General features: G+C 40.6%; 1 protein-coding gene and 1 long non-coding RNA gene across 3 annotated transcripts in view; both read right to left on the bottom strand.

Moving 5' to 3' along the window:
* NTRK2 (neurotrophic receptor tyrosine kinase 2) overlaps positions 1–13,423 on the bottom strand; it is a 208,360-nt gene that overhangs the window by 21,197 nt on the left and 173,740 nt on the right. The window lies entirely within an intron of this gene.
* LOC116780658 lies at positions 9,025–9,594 on the bottom strand. Its single transcript, XR_004354560.1, has 3 exons — positions 9,402–9,594; positions 9,270–9,271; positions 9,025–9,099 (listed from the first exon to the last, which is right to left on the bottom strand). It is a non-coding gene; the product is annotated as an uncharacterized LOC116780658 (long non-coding RNA).

The following is a 13,423-nucleotide window of genomic DNA, read 5'->3' as shown; positions in this document are numbered from 1 at the left end:
AGGAGTGGTTCAATGCAATATCACTGGTTTCTAAATTATTTTCATTATTACTTCCTGGAGGAATTCCTCCCCTGCTCAAAACTGCTCCATATACAACTCAGATACTCAAGATATGCACTGAGGAAAGGTACATTTTACAGAGATTCACAGGAGAAAAAACAAAAAACCCAAGCTTCACACTAGATCAATGAAACATGCCTTAAAACAACTGGATCCCAGGTAAAGCATTAAAATATACTATAGGGACCAAACACATATTGGGAAGAGAATGGATTATCTTACAGCCTAAACAAAAGCAAGCAACAACAAAATGATCAATTAATAGGCAACTCCTTCTGACATTTCTCTAGGCAGACTCTTTCTGTGGAAAGTGAAATGATGGGAGAAAGTGGTCATTAGTTGTTAAAAGAAAATCAAAATCTGAAATATCAGCAGTCAATGTCCTATAAAGGTACTTAGAATGCTTTCCTTCTAGAGATTAAATATTTTAGCATGACTGTATCACAACAGAATTAATCCATCTAACAGTCTCTGACTCTGACCTGGTTTCAGCTGTGATAGAGTTAATTTTCTTCTTACTATCTAGTACAGTGCTTTGTTTTGGATTTAATATGAGAATAATGTTGATAACACATTGATGTTTTAGTTGTTGCCAAGTACGGAGGCAGCGTTGATGGAAGTGTTCTAGGAGACGCAGGTGGTGGCGGTAGATGACCCATGATTCGGAACCATACAAGAGAGTAGACAACACTATGGCTTTGTAAACACTGATCTTGGTGCTTTTCTTTAAGTGTTTATTACGCCATACTCTTTTGTGGAGTTTTCCAAAAGCACTATATGCCTTAGCTAACCTGTTGTCTATCTCTCCGTCGATCTTACCATCCGAGGAGATGTGGATACCAAGGTAATTAAACTGTTGGACTGATCTGAGCTCTGATTGGCCAATGGTGATGTGGGGATGATGGAAGACTTCCTGAGGTGCAGGTTGATGGAGGACCTCTGTCTTCTTTAAGCTGACTTCCAGCCCAAAGAGCTCAGCAGCATCTGCAAAGCAGGATGTTAAACGCTGCAGGGTTGCTTCTGTGTGGGCAACAAGGGCGGCGCCATCAGCATAAAGCAGCTCCCGGACAAGATGGTTTAAGGTCTTGGTGTGGGCCTTCAGTCGCCTTAGATTGAACAGGCTTCCATCAGTACGGTATCGAATGTAGATACCGTCCTGATCATCGAGGTCTGCTGTGGCCCTTTGGAGCAAACGTGGATAGTGCCTTCCCAAATCTTCGTTCGCGAAGCCTAGCCATGAAAATGTTGCCAAGTAGTGCTTACTCTGAGTCAAGGACTTTCAAGTTTCCCATGCTCTGCCAGCCAGCAGGTGTACAAGAAACTGGGAGGGAGCACAGCCAGGACAACTGACCCAAAGAGGCCAAAAAAACATTCCATACCATCATGCTCGGTATACAAACTTGGGGCAGTTGGATGGGAGCCACCAATCACTCCTCAGGGATGAGCTGGCATTGGCAGTGAGCAATCTCTCTCTTTCCTTAGGTTTTATTTCTCTCTCTCCCCTTTTCATTACATCAACAATATTATTAATAATAGAAATACTAAATACAATATTTATTAGAATATTCTACTTTATGTCAATGATTAAATTGATCTTATCTCAACCCACAAGTTTTACTTCTTTCTGATTCTCCCTCCCATTCCAGCAGAGATGGGGAGTGAGCATAGGCCTGCATGGTAATTAGTTGTCAGCTGGGGTTAAACCACGGTAGATTGTCACATTGCATTGTCTACTCAGAAACATCACAGAAAATGTACGGTTCCTGTGCATCTGCATAAAATACAGACAGCTCTTACTGAAATATTGTCAACCCAGGACAAAATGTTGCAACCATTTAAGAGAACAGAGAATTTTTTAAAAAACCCACCAGACTAGGCCAAGAAATGAAGGAAAAGATTATGTCCAACAGAAACTGGATGCTCTAACAGGAGGGGGCAGCATGCTGCTTGGTATAAAAACCACAGTCTAGCAGAGCCCTGTTCTCTGTTCCCGTGAAAATACACTCTGGTCTTCAAGCTGCATCTTTTCTGTTAGTTGAATTCTGCCATGCGCTACAAGCTAAGAGGCAACAGAGAAAACATAAAATCTTAATCTGACTTCACTTTCTCTTCTTATTCTCCTCTCTGCAGTTCTCCAGCTGAATGTCACCATGGTACCTGGCTGGTCATCAAATACACAAATTTCAGAATGCATAATTTTTGTCCCTGTTCCTGCCCAGTGGAAATTAGGGGATTTCCCTATTTTCAGACCACATTTAGCTTGTGGGGTGTGAATGATGCTGGAGAGCTCATCTGTAAGAGAGTGGGTAGGTATCCGGTGTGGTACTCTGCCCTTCAGCTCCCACCTGCTGCAGCCATCTTCCCCTAATTGCCATGCAGCCCCGGAACCCCTACTGCTGCCACCGCAGCCTGGCCCTGCATACTAATTGGCACATTTAATGACTTTCTCTTGCTCTCCTTCCCTTCTCCTTCTAAGCTGCTTGTCTGGAAGCAGGAGAGCCCAGCTGCCATGGAAACCAAGCCTTCCAAATGCCCTGAACTTGCAGCACCAGCCTTGGGAGAGGATTCCAGTGGTGAAGCTCAAAGAAGGGGATGCTGGAGGAGGTGTAAAGGTGGAGGAGTGGGAAGGTGTAAGGTTGACTGTGGCAGGAACAGGTCTGGGCTGTTCTGCCAAGGCACTGGACAAGGTGAGTGTATACTGGGCATAAGAAATCAGACATTTACGGGAAAACGAGGTTAACCCTCTGTTACCAATGTTTTTCTTCTGAATGTTTCAAGTGTCTTTCTGCCCCTCTCTCCCATCCACTTACTGTCTGGATCAAATACCCCTAATACATGCACATACCATGTCATCAAAGGGGTTTTGACAATCCCAAATATGACTCACGCATCTCAAGGACTGTTTGTAGCCATAAAAAGTGCTGATTTCAGTGAGCAAAAGGTTTGAGGGGGCCTCAGGCACAAGCTGCCAGAAGACAAACTGCTGTCTAGGCAATAAGGCTGTGATCCTGTGCCCAGCCTTTCAGCCCTGCCTCCCTTTCCCAGAGCAGCCACTGGACTGGAGTTGCATGAAAATGAAGCACTTGTGGCACTGTCTGTATGCGCTGATGCCTTTTCTGGGCTGGCATGTAGTTCAACTCCAGCTCTGTGTGCAAAAGCATTCTGGTCCCTTCTTCAGGCTGTGCGGCTGTGGGAATTGCACTTTTATCCTCAGTTCTGTCTGCTGAAGGTTGCTGGCCATATAATGAGGGTAAGATGAGTGTACACTTCAATCTGAACCCCAAACTTCAGCCTTCGAAATACACTGTCACTTGCATCTAGTCTTCTTGTAAGCTTTCAGGCCAGCAATGGAGAATGTCCTTGTGTGTAGTTTTTCTAAGCAGAGCTCCCTATGATATGATTTATTCATGAAGGGAGCCCTCAGAAGGTCAATAAAACTGGCATGCTCCCAAAAACATACAAACAAAACAGGGAAGACTTCACTGGGTCAGCACTTTTCTGAAGACTAGATGGAGCTGTTTATATCCCAGGCAGACCCATGCGAGGGACATAACAAATGTTTCAGCTCTCCTGTGCTGTCCCAACCACTTGAACAACCAGCTTAATACTGAAAATTTGCTTCCGATACAAGTGAAAACTTGCTAAGCCATGAAACGCTGCAGGGTTTAGAAGCTGAAGTTCTCTGGACACCCAACAAAGGTACTACTTGGTATTCCTGTGAAACAGGGGGATCTACTGCAGCACAGGCTGAGGAGTACAGTGAGACAGGTCTTAGACATGACAACAAAGGACAGCTCAACTGTCTTCCCACAGATATATTTCCTCTTTAGCTAAGACCAGCAAAAAGAGACTTCTGCTTGGATTTTTTCTTTCAGGCACTTAATGTTGTCTTGCACCTGATCTTGCCATTGACTTGAAAAGGAAGAGGACCACCCCATTATAAATTTCAACACGCTAGGTCTATCACACATGATCTGCTACTACAGCACAAACTGGTACATAAAAGCTGAAGAAGTGCAGAAGGAGTATTTGCAAGACATAAGAACGCCTAATCTAAGAGAGAGAACTTTTTTACAGAGTTTACAGCATTTGTGTAAGCCACCCCTTTAATGCAACTTAAGAGTGATTTTATTTAATAGAAAATAAGGTTTGAAACAGAAAATGTTAGAGGATTACAGGAAGGAAAATGTTTTTTCAAGCAAAGAGAGAAGCTGGTTAACATCACCAGGACTAAATGACATTCACCTGAATTTGAAGGTATGCAGGTGGGAAACGGCAGGAAACTGACTATCATTAAAAAGAGCAGCTATGGGAGAGAGCTGATGCATGGACATAAACAGTCTGTCTGTATCCTTCTGAGCAGAGTGTGAAAGAAAACCTTCTGTAGAAAGGGATCCCACTCTACCAGCCCAGTGGTGGTGCATGTGATGAATGTGAACAAAAGTGATACAGCAGACAAAGCATATGTGGATTTTCAAAACATCTTTGATAAGGCTCTACATCAAAGGTTATTAAAAAAAACAAACCTGCTGCAAAGGCCTTTTAATGGACTGAAGGCTAGTTACAGGACAAGAAGCAGAAAGGAGGACAGGAGGACTTCAAGACTTCTCAGGACAGAGAGGAAGCACTAGTGGAGTCCCCAGAGGTCAGTGTTAGGATCAGCTACATTCAACATCTTCAATGGCCCAAAGATGGGAAGGCATTGTCAATTAGTACAAGTAACAGGGTGATACTAAGTTTTCGAAGAGGCTTTTTAAACTGAGAGAACAGGCAGCAGATGAGCTTAATGTAGTTAACTAAGTGCATGATAAACAGGTGCAATAACTAGTAACCTATGTTTACACTCTGCACTGGCAGCTACAAATTGGGAAGGAGGTTTTGGAGCCATCTCCAATACCAACAGATCAGTGAGAAACATCTACCAGAAAAACTCAAGACACTGAGCATCACCAGAACAAGTACCAACAACGTGGCACAGGGCATAATTCTACCACATTACAAAGCCATGGCCTTTACATGACTTTAGTGTGCAGTTGTGGTCTTCACAGCTTGAGGAGGATATAATGTAACCGGAGAGGCACAGAATAGGAGAACTAAACTTAGGTTGAGGTTTACGAACTCGTTAAAGTGATGGATAAACTGAGGTCAATCAGGAACAACTGCAGAATTGTTATTAACAAAGTCTCAAATACTGTAACAAGAGAATACTCAACAAAATTAGTAAGAAATAAATTCAGAACAGATGAAAGCACTTTTTTACATGATGGGTACTAGAATTCTGGAACTTGCTGCCACAGTTATGAATGTAGACAGTACTAGCAGGTGCAAACAAAGATGAGACAAATCCATGAACTGGTTCATATACAGATAGTACTGGAAACTGTCAGGAATAAACCCTAACATCCCATATCCTGAGATCATACATTCTGGCACAGCATACGAAAATGCCCTCAAAAATGGCCAACGATAGGGCAGATAGCTTACAAGCAAATGTGATTTACATTTAAGAACAGGCTCAGTCATTTCTTACAAAGGCTGGAGACGTACATGCATATTGGGCTGGCTTGGGCAAGTCAGGAGAGTATCTGCCTAGTCAGAGAAAATTAGGTCAAAATGGAGAGCCTGATGTATCTATGAAATGTCTTAATTTTGAAGATGGGCCCAGTTTGCACTTTGTTGCTTATTTTTATGTACCGTGTGTATTTTGCATCAGTGGGTTAAACCTTTCATTTGGTATGGAAATACAAAATCTCCCTTGCATGTTGAATTATAACATAATGAAATGTTTGAAGATCTTTGGCATTTTACAAAAAGTCCTGAGGAGTTGGGCTTCTGAGTGGGCAACAACACTTACGTGTCGTGGATAAAGGCAGAAGCATTTCTGAATATAATTCATCACTGCAACTGCTCACATGTTTACAACTGTATCATTTCTATATAAATATTTTTATATCACGTATATGATGTATAACGGGTTTTTTTTGCTCCGGAGTGAAAGATTCCAGCACTATTAGGAATCTAAATACACATTATGGAAAACATTTTTAATTACAGGATCTAATAATGTTTTTCCACAGAATGTCTTTTTAATTCTGTACATTTGCTAGACTGTGTTCAGCAAATGAGGGAGCTGTTAAATATTACTTCTTAATCTCACTAGTCGGTGTGTATGTGGACACCTGGCTAACTCCTTCCACATCTAATTTTATCCAAACACAACAGTTCCCTGCAATGTATCAGAAATTACATTTGACCATGGAAGGTTCAAACTGCAGCACAGACACCTGGTTCCTCATTTACCAGATTAACAAGGCTGTCCTGGAACTACTATACTAAAAGAATGTAGAATGGGCCGGCACTGGGACCAAGTACTGGCACAGCAGTTACTGCAAATATGTTGCCTTTTTGCTGACTTTCAGAAGAATAGATGCTCATCCTACTTGTGGAATGCCCAGGAGGAGAATATGCTGCCTTGACAGGAATACAATGGCAGAGCTGTAGCAGGAGGGAACACAGCTCAAGTTTCTCCACATACTACTGTGGGAGCCAAGCCCTTCTCAGCAGTATGCTGGAGTGTCTTGGGCAGTCATGCAAGCTCAGCCTTAAGCAATGCAGCAGAGGAGGCTAGGGGAACCTTTTATGTCAGGAAGTGTTTAGCAACCTACTCCCATACATCATCATCATAGAATGGTTATGTTTTAACAGGACCTTAAAGATCATATAGTTCCAATCCCCTTGCCATGGGCAGGGACAACTTCCACTAGACCAGACTGCTCAAAGCCCCATCCAATCTGGCCTTGAACATTTCCAGGGATGGGGTATCCACAACTTCGCTGGGCAACCTGTTCAGTGCCTCGCCACCCACACAGTAAAGAATTTCTTCCTAATATCTAAATTAAACCTACCCTCTTTCAGTTTAAAGACATTTCCCCTTGTCCTATCACTACCTGTGCTTGTAAAAAGTCCCTCTTCAGCTCTCTTGTAGCCCTTTTAGTTACAGGGCCCCAGAGCTGGGTGCAGCACTCCAGGTGGAGTTTCACAAAATAGGAAAAAAACAACACAGATTTAGTTATGCATACCCCCCCCCACTCTCCCAATGCCTCCCTTCCCCAGTTCACTCTCATGCACATGCAAGAAACAATTTTAGCATTTACACATCAAAAATTTCAGGACCTTAATCTGACATACTGGAAACTTTAAAGATCAGGTTTTTTCCTACAGAGAAAGTGTTGAGGTGAAGGGCTGCAAATTGGAAGTTACAAGCTGAACACCAAAAGAATTTTGGAAGGACAAGTAAACTCATTGTTTTGTTTGTGTTTCATGGGGGTGGGGGATTGCTAATTCAGAGAGTAGTAATCTTGAAATAGCTGTCTGGTAATAACTATAATCTAACTTGCCTGTCCCCAGAAGTCTCCAGACTCCTTTTAAATTCTGAGTAGTTGCTCTTTAAAAGGCACAGAATCATCCTATATAATTAAAATTACAGTTGCAGAGTGATAGTCTCTGGGATTTCAAGGTGGAGCAAAATTTCTGTAGCCCCTCTGTGACTTGTGTTTCCTGCTATTCAAGGCTCCCAATGAAGTGCAAGACCAAAAAAATGCAGGGTCCCAGTCTCAGCAATAGAAGAAAGAATGAACCATTAAGTGAACAAGGCAACTTCCATTAGTCCCTTTCTAAGGACTAATTTTTTTTTCTATTTTTTTCTAGAAGTTGTGGAAGCTACTGAGAAGGTGGATTGAGAGAAAAATACCATTCACCTTTTGGGAACAACAGGTATAGGTTTGTTTTATTACATCTTCTGGTGTTACATCCATTAGAAAAATTAGCCTTTATCCATTTCCCTATCTCCACCATGCAAGATTGAGGAAGATTGCCTGACTGAGTGTCCTGTTTGTCGTATCAGTGTTGGGTTGCTGGACTTCATCATTGCATTGGTAACCTCCAGAACTTGAACAGACTTTTGGAAATTGAATGCTCCAAAGTGGCTAAGGCTGTAATGGCTTTGTGCTCTCTGTGAAAGAAGTTCGGAGCATGGCATATAATATACAATAATGAATGTGATGAATCTGCTATATATTAAAACTCCAGGGAGAATCCAGCACAATCCAGGTTGGAAGCCCCAGTGTTCCACTTTGCAGGTGAAGCTGTAGTTTTTTGACCTAAAGTGAGCTTCCACCTCACTGAACCAGGGCCACAATAAACCTTGTCACCGACAGAAGCCATTCATGTTCTGAGATGGGCAGAGGCTGAAAAGGAAAGCTTGATTGTCACCCATCTTGAAAAAAAACAACAACAAAAAAGAAAATGTGAAGACAATAGAAAGCAGATATAGCTGGAGCAGAGCAGATCTATTTACATGTTTTCATCCTTTAAGATCTTCTTCTGACTTTAACTAATAACAAATGCAGGATACGGGGAAACAAGGTCAAAGCAATATTTCCTTCAGCCATGGTCAAACAGAAGCATCTGTAGAACTGGAAGCCAACCTGCCTGGAACATTGAGGGTTAAAGTCTAATTAAACCTAACCAAAATCAAGGGTGGGAAGACTGCATGAGGAATTAAAGAACAGGTTTTCCCTGTTCATAGACAAGATACAGTCAGGCCTGATTTTCTGTTGTGTGTGTACTTTTGTATACAGTTAGAGAAGATAAGAAGTTCCAAATAAGAGCTGCAGAACTATTGGCAAGTATTTTCATAAATAAGAAATATTTATTTTCAAAACTTTTTCCTTGCCATGAAAAATCAGCCACTGTGAACTGTCTTTCATAAATACTAGAAACTCTACTTTGCATATTCAGTGCAAACTAAAGATGGAGTAAATTGATCTAGACAAAATAAAATATCTATGCTTCAAATTGCTACTCATGCTGGCACTCTGAGGAACCAAATACTTCTGACACTATCAGGAGTTTTGGTTCTTTATATGCTTCAAGGTACCTGCTAAGAATTACATGGGGCACACTGAGTCCTGTGGTCCTCTTGTACCCTATCGTACAATTCATCTACATCAAATCATTCTCTTCATAAATTGGACAGTACTGTCAGGGTTTGGAAGCTGTTAATTCACTTGTCTACCATTGGTTTCTGTGTTGCCATAGTTATTATACTGTCTCCTTGCATTGGCTAGCCAAATGGCCAATCCGCTTTGGCCCAGCAGCCCTTATAAGCTGCGGGAAATTTGAATAAAGCCGCTTCTTCGCTGCTGGACTCCTGCGTGCTGCGTGGTCTCTGTCTCCTGGCTTAAGTACCTCCAGCGCCTGTCCCTGCCACGAGGGCGGCGAGGGGATGATTCCAGCCCCGAAAACCTTCACAGAGTGGCCGGCAGTGACCCCCCAGAAACCCCTCGAAAGGGACAATTTTCTTCCCAGTTCACAGGCTGTCAAAGAACCCCATTCCTCTGAGAGAAATCTTTTCAAGTCTCTTGCTTAAATTCTTTCATCCCTCATGTTTATTTTATTCTTTTGATGCACTCATATAGCACAGTTCCTTTAGACTATCCTTCAACAAAGATCTTAATCAGGAATGCCCTTGTACTGTGCTTCGGTTTGGAGAAGTATTCTGTCTACTCTGCAACCAGGGGAAAAAAAAATGCTTGTTTTTCAGATGGATTGTTTAATTAACGAAGTTATTTCAATGGCTGCAGAAACACCTGTGCTGGTGCAGAAAAGCAGATGATGCAGAAATTAGCTGTCAAGACCAACAGGAGAGCAGGACCTCTACTTTAGGCATCAGGGCTGGTTCATGCTATTCGAAGAGTTCACTGACCTCTTTGTCTCCAATCATAAAACAGGCTGTCATTGTACCTCACTCCTTGAGGATCTCTTCTCTATACCTGCTCTGGGTTTAGCTTTCACATGTTCTTAGTCCCATTGGTCACTTTGCCTATATCTTCATATTTATCACTCTCCTTTCAAGACCTGATGTTAAGAATAAATTTTGCTTCCAGGCCAAACTAACTGTCCTTCCCACATCATCATGTCTGTAGTGGCAATACTTTCCTTCTCATACTCTTGACATTTAAACAGTCAAGAGACTGTTAATATAAACTTCTCTTGTTTATTTTAGTATTCTTTTCAAAGTCAATCTGAAATGCTTTTTGGCACTTTTCACTCTATCCCTGTTTGTCCATTAGCCTTTCCTTCTTCAGTGTTTTTGCTTACTTCCAGTGTCCTTTATGAGGTGAAAACACCAATAGTCTTGCAACCTATTGCTCCTCACTTTCTCCTGTGATTTAGGGATACAACTTCTATCTACTTTCTGCACCTCTATTTAAAGAAAATCCACATTTCCCCAATTCTTAAGCTGATCCTAACCACTAATTCTCTCTATTTTTCAGAGTAGAAAGGCTGAAAAAGCAGCAGCAGAAGGTCAATAAGAAAAGAGGTACCCCCAAAATTTTGAGTTCTCAATTATTTTAAAGCCAGGAATTCTGAGAATCTCAGGAAACTTTTAAATCCATCAATACCCCTGTGAACTGTACTTACAATGGGAAGTTATTTAACTACAGGTGCAGACTAATTGCCTATTTATGTAATCCAAAGGCTAAACAGATCCAGACCTATTCCTTTTTTGTTTTCTATTTTTCCTGTCTTTCATCTTAAAGAAATCTATTAAAATGTAAAATACTGCCAGATTAAAAGGAATAACTAAGGAAAGAAGTGTTATTTACATATCTTTTTTTTCTGATTGTGCTAATTAACATAATGCTGTTTTCCATATCCCTAATGACATAACTGAGTACATATAAACACAAGCTACCTTTAAGGCAGCTAGCTTGGACTTTATGAGTAGCACAAAGAAGTGTATGCCCAGAAAAGGAATATTCATCCTGCTTCTGAATAGCTTTGCAGTCTGAATCAAGCTCATGTCACAGTTCTTGAGCTAGCAGTGTCTGCAGACGAGACATACCTTCCATCTCACAATCTACAGTGAAGTTGTATAAACCTCTCTGTGACACTCATTTGCATTTTCTAGTTTATGCCATTTTAGCTCTGCTTAAATCTGTATTTGAAGAACTTTTTAATGTGTGTAGTATACAGCATAGCTTTCAGTTTTCTCCTTTTTTATTTAGTGTTTTATTCTAACTAAAGTTGATCGAGACAGAAAACAAGGTTAATACTGAATATGTGGGCATATGCAAGCTCCAAACCCACTGATAGAATTCTGCAAGATGGATTTTTAATTACTTTCAACAGAATTCCCTTTGAAGAAAATGGCAATCTTGGGCCTATATATCTTAAACAATATCTAAGCTCTATTTTGCAGATTCAAGTAGTATCTATTTGTTTTCTGCTCAGAGACATATTCCACTCACTCTGTATTGGCATTGACCTTTACTGTAACACAGCTATGCTCTTCCCACACAAGTATTCAACATTAGATTCTTTTCTCTAAAAATGGCTGATATGGCATGAGACACCAACCTAAGAATATATGAGGATACTCATGGAGCATGGAAAAGTCACGCAACTGAAAACTTCAAAATTCCCTTTTTCATTGGTGCTTTCAATCTAGAAGACAAGACGAGATGTGCTGCCAAAACTATGACATATTTAGCTCTATTTTGATCTCTCTTTTTTCTCTGTGTCTTGCTTTGCTAAAGATGATTTAAGACTCTGCTTGTTGAATCCAGAAAACAAACAGCTCATGCTTAGGACAGTCTGCCAAGAACGCAGGCCCTGCCCTTTGCTTAGCTCATAAGCAAGAAAAATCTCCTACACGGATAGTGCCAGCCAGTATGCTGCACTAAATCTCTCCATCAGAAAATAACACTGCAAAAGGACTGCATACAGAGCAGTAATTTGCAAAAAGCCCAGCCTATCAGTTAGCCTTTCAAAAAGACTTGGTGGTGACAGGCATCTGGTAAATCAATCTGGAAAGAATCCATATTCTCCAGATAACATCACAATTTTATTTTGTGGGCCTGGGCTGAGGCAGTATGAGGAACGTAGATGACAGAAACATTAGGACGAATGATTTGTAATCATCAGGACTGTCACTCATTTATCTCTTTCCCCCTTCGCCCCCCGTAATATTTATACTGGCTCTGAAATAATTGCAACATTGATGTGTTATCAAAGAATATCTGACAACATATTGAATGAACAGTTCTTTATCTTCTTAAAATTCTACCAGAAAAAAAAAGAAAAAGAGAAAGAAAACGAGAGTGATTTCTTCACTCTGATAAAATTTCTCCCTTTCTGTGTACACCATTTAATCCAGATTTACGAAGACAATCTTGCAGGTGATAAAATAATCTGAAGGACTTTCTTCACACATGCCTTGGAAGGGACTACATGAAGTTATAAAATAATTCCTTAAGGGAGGCTCAGATTGCATCACATTTTGCATATCAGTTGAACCCCCCATCAGCTTACGTTTCCAGCAAAACATTGGTTTGCGTCATGCTGTGCTATGCAAGGATTGGATCACAGCTGATGTGATTTTTTTTCCCCACCCCTTAGATTCAGCAGTGAACACAGAAGTGAAATCAGATATAAAGCCATTACAAATCTGCAATTAATAAAAGTAAAAATCCTGGTTCAGTGATATCAATGTCAGTTTGCTTATTGGTCTCGAAGGTAGACAAGTTTACATTCTTTGAATATGTATCAATGTCTTTCTGTCTTCTATAAAAATTGTATAGGCTACAAAACTAACTGGTTAGGTCACAGTAATTTTCACCAGCAAAAGAAAAAAACCAGTATTTTGTGCTTTACAGCATTGCAGTCTCAAGGTTCCTTTATCTCTAAATGGCTTTTAATCTGTTTTATTTTCATTATGTACTCCTTTATTACAAAGAATTATTATTTTTTGTAGATATAGATCTGCAGCCTTATACACTATTATCAAAAGTCTTGTACCATAGGTCTTCCTCACGGTCAGGGCTTCTAAACACGTGATTATGTGAATAATTGAAATAACATTAATTTTAAAATGTTCACTTCTGGAACTTGCAGTTATACAGAAAACCTTGAATGCAGCTATGTGGAACAGAGGACTACACAGGGTTTCATGAGGACCAAGTATCATAGGTGCATATCATTTAAACTTCTTCCACCTCTACCTTTAAAGTAGTTGGGTTTCTTTGTGCTCTGTTGCTTTCACTTACAAAATTCTATCATACACTCGCAGTCATGGCAGTGCATATTTATTTGCTCCTGAGGCAGCAATGACCTTTTGCTTGAATTGTTCTTTAGCTTCTTGGTTATTTATACATCTTGCCCTATTATATTTCTTGTTCACAACTCTTGCCATTAGCAATATGGTCCAGGAAAGCAAAGATACCTTATAGAATCCAGCAATTATTTGCTTGTTTAAGTGTAAGAATTTAAGCTTCCTCTGACTTAGCCTGTAGGGAAG

The sequence above is a fragment of the Chiroxiphia lanceolata genome, chromosome Z (assembly GCF_009829145.1).
Source record: "Chiroxiphia lanceolata isolate bChiLan1 chromosome Z, bChiLan1.pri, whole genome shotgun sequence".
NCBI lineage: Eukaryota > Metazoa > Chordata > Aves > Passeriformes > Pipridae > Chiroxiphia > Chiroxiphia lanceolata.
This window is presented reverse-complemented; position numbering and strand designations above follow the sequence as displayed.